Source organism: Schistocerca serialis, chromosome 9 (assembly GCF_023864345.2).
Source record: "Schistocerca serialis cubense isolate TAMUIC-IGC-003099 chromosome 9, iqSchSeri2.2, whole genome shotgun sequence".
Classification (NCBI taxonomy): Eukaryota; Metazoa; Arthropoda; class Insecta; order Orthoptera; family Acrididae; genus Schistocerca; species Schistocerca serialis.
Genome location: NC_064646.1, coordinates 385,122,370 through 385,136,210, shown reverse-complemented (window position 1 = coordinate 385,136,210; position 13,841 = coordinate 385,122,370). Strand labels below are relative to the sequence as shown.

Sequence of the window (13,841 nt, the reverse complement as noted above, 5' to 3'; positions counted from 1 at the left end):
CTTCTCTGTATACTACAGCATCATCCGCGAAAAGCCGCATGAAACTTCCGACACTATCTACTAGGTGTCCATCAGAAACAGTACATTTGTAAGAAGGGATGTCATGAACTGCTATATATATTATTAAGGTAAATACATTATTTGTTGTCTATCAAAATATTTCATTTGCTAACTATGTCTATCAGTAGTTAGTGCCTTCAGTAGTTTGAATCTTTTATTTAGCTAGCAGTATTGGCGCTCGCTGTATTGCAGTAGTTTGAGTTACGAAGATTTTTGTGAGGTAAGTGATTTGTGAAACGTATAGGTTAATTTAGTCAGGGCCATTCTCTTGTAGGAATTATTGAAAGTCAGATTGCGTTGCGCTAAAAAATATAGTGTGTCAGTTTAAGCACAGTCATGTATAATTGTTCTAAGGGGACATTTCAATATACCTCCTATCTTGTCTTCAGGAACCTTGCGCAAAAAGTACGTTGGTGGCAACAGAACTGCTCTTCAGCCAGCCGCAACTGCCAGTTCTCTAAATTCTCTCAATAATGTTTCAAAAAAAGGTCGTTGTCTTCACTCCATGTATTCTCATTTGAGTTCAGGAAGCATCTCTGTGATTTTCGTGTGTTGTTGGAAGACATTGGTAACAAATCTAGCAGCATGCCTCTCCATTGCTTCGATGTCTTTCTTTAATGCGGCTTAGTGGTGATCCCAAACACTCGAGAAGTATTCAAGAATGGGTAGCAAAAGTATTTTCCCTTATAGACGAGCCAAAAGTTCTTAGAATTCTCAAAATGACTCAAAGTCGACCATTCAGTTTTGTTACAGTGGTACCCTGTGCTATCATGGCAGATACTGAGCCCGAATGCCGATGACAATGAAATCTGGAAATGTCCATTCTCGTGGACCCTCCACTCATGGATATGTCCATTACACTGCTGCACTAGGAACTGGGAGACAGCTGGAAAGAACATGTGGTGCCATTTCTGTGACCAGTGTTGCTGTCAGGTGAAAATTGGGCACACACCACTGTCAATGTTACATTCTGAATGTAGAGCAAGTATTGGAAGAAAATGAGAACAAATTTAGAAAAGCTATTAAAGATAAGGGAGAAAACTAAAAATTTTAAATTTTTCTTATGACGTAATTATGTCGAGGATAAAAAAAATCGCATGGATAATCTCTTAAAAACAGGTCATTCTGAGAGAATTAGATTAGAAAATGAGACGCTGAAAGTAGCAGGAGGCTTTTACAATTTAGGGAGCAACTGATGCTGGCAGAAGAAAAAAAAATATGAAATGTACTTTGGCAATAGCAATAAAAGTGTCTCCTAAGGAGAGAAATTTTTTAACATAAAATATCAATTTAAGTTCTTGGAAATTTTCGTTGAAGGCATCTATATGGAGAGTAACATTGCATGGAAGTGAAACGTGGATGATAAACGTTCAAAAGGTTTTGAAGTGTATTGCTTGAGAAGAATAATAACGATTAAATGGCTAGTTTAAGGAAGTAATGGAGAGATACTGAATCAAATTCGGAAAAACAAGTAAAAAGACTACCCACGCTACGTATGTCTGTCCTCTTCTAAAGTACTTACCAGATAGAAGGAAGACTTCAAAAAAGTTCAAAGTAGGTCAGCTCGTTTTGTATAATCCCGTAAAACGGGAGAGAGTATCACGGAAGACGTTTTTCGTTGCAGTGACATCTTGTCACGAAATTTCAGTCGCCAATTTCGCCTCCTGAAGGGAAGATACTTTGTTAATTCGAGCCTATATAAGAAAGGATATTTTGTTAATTCGCGCCTATATAAGGAAGGATACAACTGACAGCCTTGGCAGAGCCAGTCCTGACAAAACTCTACCATCTGGTGAGCAAGATGTATCAGATAGGCGAAATTCCCTTAGACTTCAAGAAGAATATAATAATTCCAATCCCAAAGAAAGCAGGTGTTGACAGATGTGAAAATTACCGAACTATCAGTTTAATAAGTCACAGCTGCAAAATACTAACGCGAATTCTTTACAGACGAATGGAAAAACTGGTAGAAGCCGACCTCGGGGAAGATCAGTTTGGATTCAGTAGAAACGTTGGACCACGTGAGGCAGTACTGACCCTACGACTTATCTTAGAAGAAAGATGTAGACTCAGAGAAAGCTTTTGACAATGTTGACTGGAATACTGCCTTTCAAATACTGAAGGAGGCAAGGGTAAAATATAGGGAGCGAAAGGCTATTTACAATTTGTACAGAAACCAGATGGCAGTTATAAGAGTCGAGGGGCACGAAAGGGAAGCAGTGGTTGGGAAGGGAGTGAGACAGGGCTGTAGCCTCTCCCCGATGCTATTCAATCTGTATATTGAGCAAGCAGTAAAGGAAACAAAAGAAAAGGTCGGAGTAGGCATTAAAATCCATGGAGAAGAAATAAAAACTTTGAGGTTCGCCGATGACATTGTAATTCTGTCAGAGACAGCAAAGGACTTGGAAGAGCAGTTGAATGGAATGGACACTGTCTTGAAAGGAGGGTAGAAGATGAACATCAACAAAAGCAAAACGAGGATAATGGAATGTAGTCGAATTAAGTCGGGTGATGCTGAGGGAATTAGAGTAGGAAATGAGACACTTAAAGTAGTAAAGGAGTTTTGCTATTTGGGGAGCAAAGTAACTGATGATGGTAGAAGTAGAGAGGATATAAAATGTAGACTGGCAATGGCTAGGAAAGCGTTTCTGAAGAAGAGAAATTTGTTAACATCGAGTATAGATTTAAGTGTCAGGAAGCCGTTTCTAAAAGTATTTGTTTGGAGTGTAGCTATGTATGGAAGTGAAAGATGGACGAAAAATAGTTTAGAGAAAAAGAGAATAGAAGTTTTCGAAATGTGGTGATACAGAAGAATGCTGAAGATTAGATGGGTAGATCACATAACTAATGACGAGGTATTGAATAGAATTGAGGAAAAGAGAAATTTGTGGCACAACTTGACTAGAAGAAGGGATCGGTTGGTAGGAAATGTTCTGAGACCTCAAGGGATCACCAATTTAGTACTGGAGGGTAGCGTGGAGGGTAAAAATCGTAGAGGGAGACCAAGGGATGAATACACTAAGCAGATCCAGAAGGATGTAGGTTGCAGTAAGTACTGGGAGATGAAGAAGCTTGCACAGGATAGAGTAGCATGGAAAGCTGCACCAAACCAGTCTCAGGAATGAAGACCACAACAACAACATAAGGAAGGATGACTGTAGTGATAAAATGAGAGAAATGAGAGCTCACACGAAAGATTTAGGTATTACTTTTAGCCACGTGCTATTCGAGAGTGGAACGATCGATAAACACATGACAGGTATTCGCAGTTGCGAATACGGACAATCATCAGATATATATGACAGAATGACGACAATGAAAAATTATGATGGACCAGGACTCGAACCGGGATTTCCTGCTTATCGCTAGCGGTTGCCTTATCATTTGGCTACCCCAGCACGCCTCACGGCCAGATCTAAGCATCAATATGTCGGCAATCGTGTGTCTACAACCTGCTGTCGTACATCTCTTATGTAATTCACATACAGCACAGATATTTTAATTGAAAGTCACTTGCTCGCTGTCGGGGGATAAACACGATACTGCAGGGCATGAGTCATTCAGAAGTATAATGCAGCGTTCCTTCAGACATACATGAATGTCCGAAGTAACGAATACTGCACCGACAACAGCCCTTATGAAATACATTAAATGTCTTTGCAGCTGCGAGTATGGACAACCATCGGCTGTATAACGCAATGACAACAATGAAAATTTTTGCCGAACAGGGCCTCGAAACGGTATTTTTCGATTATCGCTAGCAGTCGTCTGACCATTTTTTTAGATGCTACCCATTTTTGAACGCTAACCACATTTTTTAAGTTTCTGCATTGTTTTACAACCATTGTACAAAAACAAAATAGTTTAAACAATCAATATACATTCTGTATACTTCTTCTAAATGAAGAATACAAAATTATATTTTAATTGCAACCTATAAAAATAATGTAATAGTAAACCCCTTAAAATAAATGTCAGTCTCATATGAAAAACGTAGAATTGAGAAAATAACCAATAGATCACATTAACTTGTAGAGACAGCAACGTAGCCTTTTTTCTTTTTTTTTTTTACACAAATTGATAAAGGCCTCTCCGGCTACATAACCAGAATAATAAAAGTCGTCCCGTTACGACTTAAGGCTGCTCCATGCCATAACCCGCTTCGGATTTTTCGATGGTTGTCGTCTCTTCGCTGTGTTGTTTCCGTTGTTTGTTCAGTCTCAATAAAAAGCGAAAACTGGAAAGAGGTTCGTAGGTTACCTTCTCATGTCATGGATAATCCAGCTGCGAGGCGGGTTATGGAATGCGCTCCAAAGAATATTAGAAAAATATTGTCTGTATTTAGGGTTCTTGAAGATCGCGTAACGTCGTTCGTTGAGATAATACCAAAAATCGAGTACTGTCTTTTCGTCATTACCGAATAGGTAGTGAATAGCGTGGCCGCTAGTCCACGTCACAGAGTTCGTTATTGCTCTTGGGAAATACACCCCATCTGGGAAAAGAAGTGAGCGTGTAGTTATCAAGAATATTAGAAAAATATAGTCTGTATTTAGGGTTCTTGAAGATCGCATGTCGTTCGTTGAGATAATACCAAAAATCGAGTACTGTCTTTTCGTCATTACCGAATAGGTAGTGAATAGCGTGGCCGCTAATCCACGTCACAGAGTTCGTTATTGCTCTTGGGAAATACACCCCATCTGGGAAAAGAAGTGAGCGTGTAGTTATCCAGTTGGGAGTCGTGCGTGTGAGAAAAGCCAATATCTGACACACCAAATACCAAACGTCCTTTGCCGACCCGCATTCGAAATGATGTTCATCCGAATCAATCACTTGGCATGTGGCACACAAGAGTGAGCCGGCGAGGTGGTTGTGATGTAGTCGGGACTGGCACAACTGTACCAATTCGTTCCTGCGCATGACAGACACATTCTAACTTTTGTGGTGCTAGCTCACCATAGTGCCTACTATCAACTTTTGATTTTAATGAACTGAAATCACCGATACCAATGAATTTAGTATAGCTATACCCATGTTGTTCTCGACAGCGCTGAAAGATCTTCACAGCTGAAGCACTTACTATTCCTCCACTGAATCCTTCATATTTTTCTGACAGTTGTGTTCTTGCAGTAGTTTCTTTTCACTGTTGATACTCACTTTGGAGCATGAATTGTAATGTTTTGGCAACGTTCAGTATCAAGCATCTACCCAGTATCAATACTTATTGCAGCTGTACAAGAATTTTTATATTGATGGCCGCTTTTCTGCCATGATCCGCCCAATGCAACAGAAGTGTCGTAACTACCGTCATTTTCTTCAACTGCTACCACTGTTGCAAATTTCATTGATTCTTCAGAAGTTACTTTTACTGTTTCCCCCAAAGCATCAGTATATTTCGAAAACCTAGAAGGGGAGCATGACAGATTCATAACAGCACACAAACTTTTTCCAGCCCTGGGGCCTTTACGTATACATCTCAGCCCACATAAATAACTGACGTTCGTCTAAAAAAATGTTATTGTTTCTTAATTTTTCTGATGTTCAGAATTCTTCCATACTCTTACAGCTCGAACAAGAGATTCCAAATGAAGAACTAAACAGTTTCTCTTCAAGACATTCTCAGAAATTCCTATCTCTTCAAGCACACAAATTACAGCAATCAGTTTGCTCAAACATTGCACTTAGTACACTTAAACCTAATATTAAGATGATATCACTGGCACTGGTTTCACTGTACATTTCATTGCTGTTCTAAGGCTACTTCCTGGAAGCATTTGATGGGGAAGTACTCTGAGTGTTGCTTGCCCTAACCTCATTTCCTGGATGAAAACGTCAACAAGACATGTTCTGTACAATCTATTTCCCTTCTTTCTTTTCTTCTTAATATTCACTTTGGTGGAGTCAAAAAGAGAAACACAACTCAATGAGCAGCAAGTCCAAATGTACACAACGATAGGTGTAAAGCGCCTAACGAAAGTGTGGATGATACTATGCATTATACCACAAACTGGAAGTGATATCAAAGCAACGAATGAAGCCAGCCTACACAGTAGGATGTTTACTACAAATCAACATACATAACCGCCTTCTACAGCAAACAGCTCCTGAAATATCTTGTAACTGAACATGTGCTCATTGAACCTGTAGAAATTACTTGTACAATAAATTAATTCAAAATAAATTAAAAATATTTAGTTATCCAAAGTCAAAGAAACACATATCAAATGAAAGAGAAAAATTCAAACACAGTTTGATATTTTTTAAAAAAAATCCATATTTTATACCCACAACACTTTTTGTGCTCCCATTAGTATGACAGGACCATGAATAACATAGTTAAAGTGGTAATGCTCACTCTTCTCATTAAGTTTGTTAAAGAATGACACCACTTATATTAAATTGCATGTTTAAAATAGTGAATGACTATTAATAGTCATAGAGTGTGCTGCAATTTTTTGTGTTCAGTCTGTTAATATACATTAGAAAGTCTGCTGATTACAATTTCACTTTAACGTACATTCACTGAGTTCATATCAACTGTTCTAAGCAGTCTTTAACATAGTAAAGAAAATATGTATCTAATATCTTGTATAACACATTTTAGCTTATATCAATGAGGCTCAAAAAAATAAAATTCAATGTAAAAAAATTCTAATTTGTGGGAAACAAACATCGAACTTCATAGAAAAGTTCCAATGATTTTAATACTGCTAACGCTTTATTCTGCAGTTTCATGTTAGACATTATCTTCTAAAATTATAAACGCAATTATTTTGGCTATCTAAAAGTTTTCTATCACTTTTCTGACATTGGTTGTTTTCGTACTGAAAGAGTTTCAGTGACGTTTATCATATTTGTTGTCTTGATGAGATTTATTAAGTATGAAATATGCCTATTTTTGCCGTTTTAGACATCACAACAAAATTAGATACTTCGGTAATTGCACGTTCTGAATGTTCTACATTTCACTCTATATGCCATACTTTAATATGAAGAGAGACAATGTTAGATAATACTGTATTTTACATTATATGAAGTCATTCTCCATATAAAATTATCACTATATTTATTAGTCCATATTAGAGGACGATGAAATAACTCTTACACTCAAATAAAAAGTTTTTCCTCACTCTGTAACTTTATGCATAATCATTTTTATGTAATAAGTACTCTACCCAGTCTAATGGATGGCCTCATAACAGGTTATGATAAAATACTCTACTCGATGGATGTATAAAGTGCATTAACAACTGTTGGCATTTGACCTTTTCTGCAGATAATCATATACATGTTCTAAAAATGGGTTGCAAGTCTTGATTCACCATATGTTTACCTCTTCGTGTTAGATGTCATATCCTGAACACCTTGTGGACTGAAGGAAAGTTTGTAGTACACATTTCCTGTCACTCACAGATGCATCACAATTGTTTTATCTTTAATGAACGAAATGACTCTCCCAAATTGTTTTGTTGTCTATGAATATAACATCGACAAAGATCACTAAAATTAAGAAAATCGTTCTGCTAAAGTTCGGCTACATTTATCAGTGGTTTTATAGGAACTAATCTGATCGAATTAGCCAATTCCCTAGATGTATAAAATTTTGCAGATGTATTCCACTTTTTTCAGCTTCATGTATGGAGTCAGTTGACATGTAGTAATGACCAAGTTGAAGGACTTTATGTGTGTAATAACCTAATGCCTACTATTGTACTTTTTTCCCTCATGAAATATATTCATGGGAATGAGTGAAGCTAATATTCCCATTTCATCTACATATTGACTTTGGCTGGTCTAGATGTGAAAAACATGGAAGATCCTTCACCAATGTGTACACTGATTACTGTTGCAAGAAGAGCTCATATGTTTATGATACAACATTAGTTTTCCAGAAGACATGTTCTGTAGTTCCAGTTAAAGTTAGACTTTGATTATTTGTTTTCTTATTTATTTAGTCATCTGTTGTTCCAGTTCCAGTTAGAGTTGGCTATTTATTTATTTATCATGTAGCAATGACAGCAAATATTAAGAAATTAATATACTTATCAATTACACATTTAAGGATTTAGATACAAAGGCAATAGATTAGAATTTTGAAATTTATAATTTAATAACTATATCAATGAGAACATTTAAAATACAAAATTAAGGTTGTTAATTAATAAAGATGCAATTAATGACAGTTCATTACCTAGTGAATGAAGCCAATTGATAGCAGAGGGAGCAGCATTAATAAAGCCACTGAATGGTCCTGGATATTTTCTCACAGGGCAGTCTCTGAGAATATGTTGTACGGTTTGTTCTTGTGGCCCACAGTCGCAGGCTGAAAATTTCGGAGTTCACACATGTGCACTTGTGCAGCTGTACACCTGGTGTGACCAGTGCTTATCCTGTTCCGTCTTGTCCACCCAGTTCTGTTCAAATCACACCCTGGTAGACTGGCAGATGGAGCTTTAAAACCTTGATGTTTTATTGTTGCATCAATCCATCTCTAGCATCACTCTTCTTTATTGTCAAGCTATTTCTTGTTTCTTCCGTTACACCACAGTAGAGAGCGTGATCTTTAGCAGTGTGGAGGAGGGTAATTTAAGACTGTATGAAATGGAACATCTTTGGTATAGTTGGAGTGAAGCAGCTTCCTCTATTCTTCATTGGTTGCTTCTTGGCGTTGCATTTCAGGTGGTGCAATGTTACGAACGGTGTGCAGATAAGGTATGTGTGTGGATTTTAGTGCATACTTAATAATTCTCATTGATTGATTCAAACGGATGTCTATTTTCATTGTATGAGCTCTGACTTGCCATACCAAGGCACAGTAATCAGCTATTGGGTATACTAGTGTCAAAGTTGCAGCGCCTGGAGTGGATGCATGAGCACATTTGGATGTGCCAAATTGTCTCATTATGATGTTATTTCGGCTGTTTAGCTTTGAGCTACTTTTTTCCAAGTGTATGTTATATATCAAAGACAGATACAGTGAGGCATGAAGGTATTTAGAATGGAAATTATGTCTAATCCTCTGTTGACAAAAGTTTACATTGTGCTATAGGTTTTCAATTCTGTTGTTTAGGTTGAATGTGCAGACTTCTGTCTTGGGTGCATTTGCCTGGAGTCTCCATGCTTTTTAATATGTGTTGAGATTTTCTCAACTCCCTATACAATATATTTTCTACTTCATGATGTGTGCTGGTTTGTATTGCTATGGCTAGGTCATCGGGGTAGCAAAACGTTTTCCAACACGTGTTTAGTATGTCACTGGTATACAGGTTGAAGAATAAGAGTGCTAGAACTGATCCTTGAGGAAGCCCATTTTTACAGTAAATGGCTTACTCTGGTTTTGTTCAAAGTCAACCTTGAAGTAACGATTGGTTAACGTGTTTCCCATAAGTGTCATCAGTTTCTTACTTGAGACATGCCTTTTGGGGTTCAGCAGTAGGTAACATAGCCATATCGTTAGACTTTAGTTCTATTAGACATAACACTATTAAACCTACACAGCTGATTGCCCAATGTACCTAAAATTCCATGAAAAATTTAGACTGAAGGTTATTGCGTTAAGCCACAGATAGAATATTTATTTACTTATTTACTTATTTAACCTGATCAGATTAGGGCCATCAGGCCCTCTCTCACATCGGACCAGTGTTCCACACATGCAGCATTTCACACATCAGAGTTACATCATGACCATAGTTTAAATGAGAAAATTAGCTTACTCTAGTGACAATATGAATAAAGAGTAGTGACTAAGACCTAATAAAGTAAATGCGGAAGTATTTTTACAACATGTGCTATACATACAGATTATGATAAAAGCAATAATAATAACAGTAAAAAAATCAAATAATAATGACAAACATGAGAAGGATTGGCAATAGTAATGAAGGTTTGTGCAGATGTACACAATATCTTGGTGTGTAAAGTAGATGTTTACTAGTATAGTGAGTTTTGGGTAAGGGAGATTTAAGGAGGGGGAAAGAGGGAAGTAATGAGGTGAAGTGCATTCATGTACAGAGGAAGGCATTACTGTTGCTTAAGTAGATACGTCATTAACTGTTTTTTGAAGCCGGACATGTTTTTAAGTTCTCTCACATAACGAGGGAGGTTAATCCAGAGTCGGGTTTCCGCTACTGTAAAGGACTTGGAGAAGGTGACTAAGAGCTGCAGTGGAATGAAGAGGATTTTATTATAATGAGAACGTGTGTTTCTGTCATGTTGTTCTGACATGAACGTTAGGTATGAGGAGAGATACGAGGGACGGTGTACATTTATAAGGCAGTAGATGAGACAGAGTCTATGGAAATCTCTGCGTTTGTCTGCACGCAGCCAGGACAATTTTGCATATGCTGGTGAAATGTGATCAAAAAGTCGAACGTCACAGATATATCGGACGCAGGCATTCATGACCAGTTCTAGATGTCGGGAATTTTCCTGAGAGAGGCCTTGTAGGATAATATCGCTGTAGTCAATGATTGGGAGTATAAGCGTTTGTACGAATTTCTTTTTCAGATCGAAAGGGAAGAGTTTTTTATATTTTTGTAGGACATGAAGGGAAGCTGATGCTTTTTTGCACACTGCAGTTACGCGCTCCGTCCAATTTAGATTTTCATCTATTATTACTCCCAAACTCTTTGCCTAGGGAGAGAAGTTAATATTTGTTCCATTTAGGATAAGAGGTGGTACGGATTCCCGATGTTTTGGGCTAATGAGGTTAGAGTGACCAACAACTACTGCTTGGGTTTTAGACGGATTTAGTTTTAGACCTATGTCCTGTGCCCATTTTGACAGTGCATCGAGGTCAGTATTGAAATTTTCAATAGCTTTCTTGCGATTGCTTGGTTTCGCACTTAGATACAACTGAAGGTCATCAGCATACATATGGTATTTGCAATAGGTCAGAACCGATGACACATCATTGACATACAGAGAGAAGAGTATAGGACCTAATACTGAGCCTTGGAGAACGCCTGACACTACCTGCCGCCATTGTGATTTTATATTCCCAGACAGGACGCATTGCTGACGAGACGTCATGTATGAGCGAAACCACTGCACTGCACTTGGTGAGAAATTTAGACCGCTAAGTTTGGCCAGTAAGATGTCGAAGTCGACAGTATCAAATGCTTTGCTGAAATCTAACAAGCAAATGATAGTCGCTTCTTGTCTGTCCATGGCAAGTTTCAGGTCATCTGTCACCTTTATCAGAGCGGATGTTGTGCTTCGATGTTTACGGAAACCTGATTGGTATTCGTCTAGTAGGTTGTTAGTAGTTAGGTATTGGTGAGCTGGTCATGAACTATACATTCTAAGGCCTTTGATAGTGCAGGAAGAAGGCAGATGGGGCGGTAGTCAGAGGGTGCTGTGGCGATGTCCTTTTTAGGCAGTGGCTTGATTTGTCCTGAATATGAAACAATTCTTCCACAGTAGTGGGTTATTGATCCTATAGTGTTTCATAAGTAGTTTCTAGATGAGAAGTCTCCTCATCAACTGCTTCTCATCATGTTCCACAAATAAATAGTTTTGAAAAGCAGCCAACAAGAAACAATTTATGATGATGGCTGCATCTTACAACTACTGTTTTGTGTACTAACATTTGTTAACAATCCCAGCTACAGAACAGCATGATTGGTTTGAGAAATCTTTAGCAGTGTGTCGACTTACAGGTTGGATTGCTATTGTTTCAATACTTTCAATCAATATTGACCTATGGCATAAACATTCTGGGCAAGGCAACTAAGGCCAAAATTATCAATTCTATAGCGCTGCACAGTAACAGTACTGTATACAGTTGTTAACCGAATATCTTCCAGTAGCCTTTTGGAGACTACAGAATCTTATATTTGCGTAGCAATACATATAGTCCCTAATAATATACACTACTGGTCATTAAAATTGCAACACCAAGAAGAAATGCAGATGATAAACGGGTATTCATTGGACAAATATATTATACTAGAACTGACATGTGATTACATTTTCATGCAATTTAGGTGCATATATCCTGAGAAATCAGTACCCAGGACAACCACCTATGGCCATAGTAACGGCCTTGATACGCTTCGGCATTGAGTCAAACAGAGCTTGGATGGCGTATACAGATACAGCTGCCCATGCAGCTTCAACACCATACCACAGTTCATCAAGAGTAGTGACTGGCGTATTGTGATGAGCCAATTGCCCGGCCACCATTGACCAGACGTTTTCAATTGGTGACAGATCTGGAGAATGTGCTGGTCACGACAGCAGTCGAACATTTTCTGTTTCTAGAAAGGTCCGTACAGGACCTGCAACGTTCGGTCGTGCATTATCCGGCTGAAATGTAGGGTTTCGCAGGGATCGAATGAAGGGTAAAGCCACGGGTTCTAACACATCTGAAATATAGCGTACACTGTTCAAAGTGCCGTCAATGGGAGCAAGAGGTGGCCGAGACGTGTAACCAGTGGCACCCCATACCATCACGCCGGGTGATACGATAGTATGGCGATGACGGATACACGCTTCCAATGTGCGTTCACCGCGATGTCGCCAAACACGGATGCGACCATCATGATGCTGTAAACAGAACCTCGATTCATCCGAAAAAATGACGTTTTGCCATTCGTGCATCCAGGTTCGTTGTTGAGTACACCATCGCAGGCGCTGCTGTCTGTGACGCAGCGTCAAGGATAACCGCAGCCATAGTCTCCGAACTGATAGTCCATGCTGCTGCAAACGTCGTCGAACGGTTCGTGCAGATGGTTGTTGTCTTGCAAACGTCCCCATCTGCTGGCTCAGGGATCGAGACGTGGCTGCACGAATCGTTGCAGCCATGCGGATAAGATGCCTGTGATTTCGACTGCTAGTGATACGAGGCTGTTGGAATCCAGCACGGCGTTCCGTATTACCCTCCTGAACCCACCGATTCCATTTTCTGATAACAGTCACTGGATCTCGATACGATAAACCACAATCGCGGTCGGCTACAATCCAACCTTTATCAAAGTCGGAAACGTGATGGTACGCATTTCTCTTCCTTACACTGAGACATCACAACAACGTTTCACCAGGCAACGCCGGTCAACTGCTGTTTGTGTATGAGAAATCGGTTGGAAACTTTCCTCATGTCAGCACGTTGTAGGTGTCGCCACCGGCGCCAACCTTGTGTGAATGCTCTGGAAAGCTACTCATCTGCATATCACAGCATCTTCTTCCTGTCGGTTAAATTTCGCGGCTGTAGCACGTCATCTTCGTGGTGTAGCAATTTTAATGGCCAGTAGTGTATGTTGCTAATAAGAAGAGTGAATTTTTGGATGAATTGTGCAAATCTTAACCACAGTTTTTGGAGCGGAAATAAATTATATACATCTTGTCTAGGGTTTGGTACGCAGTTTTTTTAATCTGGTGAAAAAGTCTATAAGAGATTGCTGATAGATATCAGACAGAAAACTGGAAGTACTCAGACAAAGTATAACATTACCTTATTTGCCACTCCTTTTATACCTTATCAGAACATCGTGAACCAGTGATTTACATTCCATTCAACTTTAATGATCACATTGAAAAGGTTTCAAATTTTGCCAGCACATTGTCAGCTGAAAGCGTTCCGTGTAAAGTTTCGACTTTTTTATGTTTTAGATCTAAGCAGTAGTCTATGAGCAGTTACCATAATTGTCAGTGTGACTATCACCAATCATAATTTGTTGTTAGTGTTCTTTACAAAGTAGATTGTAGTGATTGCGTCTGTAATTTCACGAATAACTTATTCCTTTAACAAATCTGGAGGTTCTGTTTCATAACAAGTCTTA

At 38.7% G+C, this 13,841-nt stretch overlaps 1 protein-coding gene across 1 annotated transcript in view; it reads right to left on the bottom strand.

The window, feature by feature from the left end:
• Nucleotides 1-13,841, bottom strand: part of LOC126419630 (coiled-coil domain-containing protein 96-like) — a 182,762-nt gene that overhangs the window by 56,447 nt on the left and 112,474 nt on the right. The window lies entirely within an intron of this gene.